The sequence below is a fragment of the Oncorhynchus mykiss genome, chromosome 8 (genome assembly GCF_057628025.1).
Source record: "Oncorhynchus mykiss isolate SJ-2025 chromosome 8, ASM5762802v1, whole genome shotgun sequence".
Classification (NCBI taxonomy): domain Eukaryota; kingdom Metazoa; phylum Chordata; class Actinopteri; order Salmoniformes; family Salmonidae; genus Oncorhynchus; species Oncorhynchus mykiss.
Window position 1 is genome coordinate 42,465,001 of NC_143029.1, and position 5,000 is coordinate 42,470,000.

The window sequence follows — 5,000 nt, forward strand, 5'->3', positions numbered from 1 at the left end:
AGACAGGGCAGGACAAGACAGGACAAGACAGGGCAGGACAAGACAGGGCAGGACAAGACAGGGCAGGACAAGACAGGGCAAGACAAGACAAGACAAGACAAGACAAGACAGGGCAGGACAAGGCAGGACAGGACAGGACAAGACAAGACAGGGCAGGGCAGGACAAGACAAGAGAAGACAAGACAAGGCAGGACAAGACAGGGCAGGACAGGACAAGACAGGGCAGGACAAGACAGGGCAGGACAAGACAGGGCAAGACAGGACAGGACAAGACAGGGCAAGACAGGGCAGGACAAGACAAGACAAGACAAGACAGGGCAGGACAAGACAAGACAGGACAAGACAAGACAGGACAGGACAAGACAGGGCAGGACAGGACAAGACAGGGCAAGACAGGGCAGGACAAGACAAGACAAGACAAGACAGGGCAGGACAAGACAAGACAGGACAAGACAAGACAGGACAGGGCAGGACAAGACAAGACAGGGCAGGACAAGACAGGGCAGGACAAGACAGGGCAGGACAAGACAGGGCAGGACAAGACAGGGCAGGACAGGACAAGACAAGACAGGGCAGGACAAGACAAGACAGGGCAGGACAAGACAAGACAGGGCAAGACAAGACAGGGCAGGACAAGGCAGGACAAGACAGGGCAGGGCAGGACAAGACAGGACAAGACAGGGCAGGGCAGGACAGGGCAGCACAAGACAGGACAGGACAGGACAGGGCAGGGCAGGGCAGGGCAGGGCAGGGCGGGACAAGGCGGGACAAGACGGGACAAGACAAGACAGGACAGGACAAGACAGGGCAGGACAGGGCAGGACAAGACAGGGCAGGACAAGACAGGGCAGGACAGGACAAGACAGGGCAGGACAAGACAAGACAGGACAAGACAAGACAAGACAGGGCAGGACAAGACAAGGCAGGACAAGACAAGACAAGACACAGCAGGGCAGGACAAGACAGGGCAGGACAAGACAGGGCAGGACAAGGCAGGACAAGACAGGGCAGGACAGGACAAGACAGGACAAGACAGGGCAGGACAAGACCGGGCAAGACAGGACAGGACAAGACAAGACAGGGCAGGGCAGGGCAGGGCAGGGCAGGACAGGACAGGGCAGGGCAGGGCAGGGCAGGGCAAGACAAGGCAGGGCGGGACAAGGCGGGACAAGACGGGACGGGGCGGGGCGGGGCGGGGCAAGACAGGACAAGACAAGACAGGGCAGGGCAGGGCAGGACAAGACAAGACAAGACAGGGCAGGGCAGGGCAGGGCAGGGCAGGGCAGGACAGGACAAGGCAGGGCAAGGCAAGGCAAGGCAAGGCAAGGCAAGGCAAGGCAAGACAAGACAAGACAAGACAAGACAAGACAAGACAAGACAGGGCAGGGCAGGACAGGGCAGGACAAGACAGGACAAGGCAGGGCAGGACAAGGCAGGACAAGACAGGACAAGACAAGACAAGGCAGGGCAGGACAAGGCAGGACAAGACAGGACAAGGCAGGACAAGACAGGGCAGGACAAGACAAGGCAGGGCAGGACAAGACAAGACAAGACAGGGCAGGACAAGACAGGGCAGGACAAGACAGGGCAGGACAAGACAAGACAAGACAGGACAAGACAGGACAGGACAGGGCAGGACAAGACAGGACAAGGCAGGGCAGGACAAGACAAGACAGGGCAGGACAAGACATGACAGGACAAGACAAGACAAGACAGGGCAGGACAAGACAGGGCAGGACAAGGCAGGACAAGACAAGGCAGGGCAGGACAAGACAAGACAGGGCAGGACAAGGCAGGACAAGACAAGGCAGGACAAGACATGACAGGACAAGACAAGACAAGACAGGGCAGGACAAGACAGGGCAGGACAAGGCAGGACAAGACAAGGCAGGGCAGGACAAGACAAGACAGGGCAGGACAAGACAGGGCAGGACAAGGCAGGACAAGACAGGGCAGGACAGGACAAGACAGGACAAGACAGGACAGGACAGGGCAGGACAAGACAGGACAAGACAGGACAAGACAGGGCAGGACAGGACAAGACAGGGCAGGACAAGACAAGGCAGGACAAGACATGACAGGACAAGACAAGACAGGACAAGACAGGGCAGGACAAGACAGGGCAAGACAGGACAGGACAAGACAGGGCAGGACAGGACAAGACAAGACAGGGCAGGACAAGACAGGGCAGGACAAGACAGGGCAGGACAAGACAGGACAAGACAGGACAAGACAGGGCAGGACAAGACAGGGCAGGACAAGACAAGGCAGGACAAGACAGGGCAGGACAAGACAGGACAAGACCGGGCAGGACAAGACAGGGCAGGACAAGACAAGACAAGACAGGGCAGGACAAGACAGGGCAGGACAAGACAGGACAAGACCGGGCAGGACAAGACAGGACAAGACAGGACAAGACAGGGCAGGACAAGACAGGGCAGGACAAGACAGGGCAGGACAAGGCAGGACAAGACAGGGCAGGACAAGGCAGGACAAGACAGGGCAGGACAGGACAAGACAGGGCAGGACAGGGCAAGACAGGACAAGACAAGACAGGGCAGGACAAGACAAGACAAGACAAGACAAGACAAGACAGGGCAGGACAAGGCAGGACAAGACAGGGCAGGACAGGACAAGACAGGGCAGGACAAGACAGGGCAGGACAAGACAGGACAAGACAGGGCAGGACAAGACAGGGCAGGACAGGACAGGGCAGGACAAGACAGGGCAGGACAAGACAGGGCAAGACAGGGCAGGACAAGACAAGACAAGACAAGACAGGGCAGGACAAGACAGGGCAAGACAGGACAGGACAGGACAAGACAAGACAAGACAGGGCAGGGCAGGACAAGACAGGACAAGACAGGGCAGGACAAGACAGGGCAGGACAGGACAGGGCAGGACAAGACAGGGCAGGACAAGACAGGGCAGGACAAGACAGGACAAGACAGGGCAGGGCAGGGCAGGGCAAGACAAGACAAGAAAAGACAAGACAAGACAAGACAAGACAGGGCAGGACAAGACAAGACAAGACAGGGCAGGACAAGACAAGGCAGGACAAGACAAGACAAGACACAGCAGGGCAGGACAAGACAGGGCAGGACAAGACAGGGCAGGACAAGGCAGGACAAGACAGGACAAGACAGGGCAGGACAGGACAAGACAGGACAAGACAGGGCAGGACAAGACCGGGCAAGACAGGACAGGACAGGACAGGGCAGCACAAGACAGGACAGGACAGGACAGGGCAGGGCAGGGCAGGGCAGGACAAGGCGGGACAAGACGGGACGGGGCGGGGCGGGGCGGGGCAGGGCAGGACAAGGCAGGGCAGGACAGGACAGGACAAGGCAGGGCAAGGCAAGACAAGGCAGGGCAGGGCAGGACAGGACAGGACAAGGCAAGACAAGACAAGGCAAGACAAGGCAAGACAAGGCAGGGCAGGGCAGGGCAGGACAAGACAGGACAGGACAGGGCAGGACAGGACAAGACAGGGCAGGACAAGACAGGGCAAGACAGGACAAGACAAGACAGGGCAGGGCAGGGCAGGGCAGGACAGGACAGGACAAGGCAGGGCAAGGCAAGGCAGGGCAAGGCAAGGCAAGGCAAGACAAGACAAGACAGGGCAGGACAGGGCAGGACAAGACAGGACAAGGCAGGGCAGGACAAGGCAGGACAAGACAGGACAAGACAAGACAGGGCAGGACAAGACAGGACAAGACAGGGCAGGGCAGGGCAGGGCAGGACAGGGCAGCACAAGACAGGACAGGACAGGACAGGGCAGGGCAGGGCAGGGCAGGACAAGACAGGACAAGACAAGACAGGACAAGACAAGACAAGACAGGACAAGACAGGACAAGACACAGCAGGGCAGGACAAGACAGGGCAGGACAGGACAAGACAGGGCAGGACAAGACAAGACAAGACACAGCAGGGCAGGACAAGACAGGGCAGGGCAGGACAAGACAGGGCAGGACAAGGCAGGACAAGACAGGGCAGGACAGGACAAGACAGGGCAGGACAAGACCGGGCAAGACAGGACAGGACAGGACAAGACAAGACAGGGCAGGGCAGGGCAGGGCAGGACAGGGCAGCACAAGACAGGACAGGACAGGACAGGGCAGGGCAGGGCAGGGCAGGGCAAGACAAGGCAGGGCGGGACAAGGCAGGGCAGGACAGGACAGGACAGGACAAGGCAAGACAAGACAAGTCAAGACAAGGCAGGGCAGGGCAGGGCAGGGCAGGACAAGACAGGACAGGACAGGGTAGGACAGGGCAGGACAGGGCAGGACAGGGCAGGACAAGACAAGACAGGACAAGACAAGGCAGGGCAGGACAAGACAGGACAAGACAGGACAAGACAGGGCAGGACAGGACAAGACAGGGCAGGACAAGACAGGGCAAGACAGGACAAGACAAGACAGGGCAGGGCAGGGCAGGACAGGACAGGACAAGGCAGGGCAAGGCAAGGCAAGACAAGACAAGACAGGACAAGACAGGGCAGGACAAGACAGGACAAGACAGGGCAGGGCAGGGCAGGGCAGGACAGGGCAGCACAAGACAGGACAGGACAGGACAGGGCAGGGCAAGACAAGACAAGGCAGGGCAGGGCAGGGCAGGGCGGGACAAGACGGGACAAGGCAGGACAAGACAGGACAAGGCAGGGCAGGACAAGACAAGACAGGGCAGGACAAGACAAGGCAGGACAAGGCAGGACAAGACAGGGCAGGACAGGACAAGACAGGGCAGGACAAGACAGGGCAAGACAGGACAGGACAAGACAAGACAAGACAGGGCAGGGCAGGGCAGGGCAGGGCAGCACAGGACAGGACAGGACAAGACAAGACAAGACAAGACAAGACAAGACAAGACAAGACAAGACAAGACAAGACAAGGCAGGGCAGGGCAGGGCAGGGCAGGGCAGGGCAGGGCAGGGCAGGGCAGGGCAGGGCAGGACAGGACAGGACAGGACAAGGCAGGGCAGGGCAGGGCAGGGCAGGACA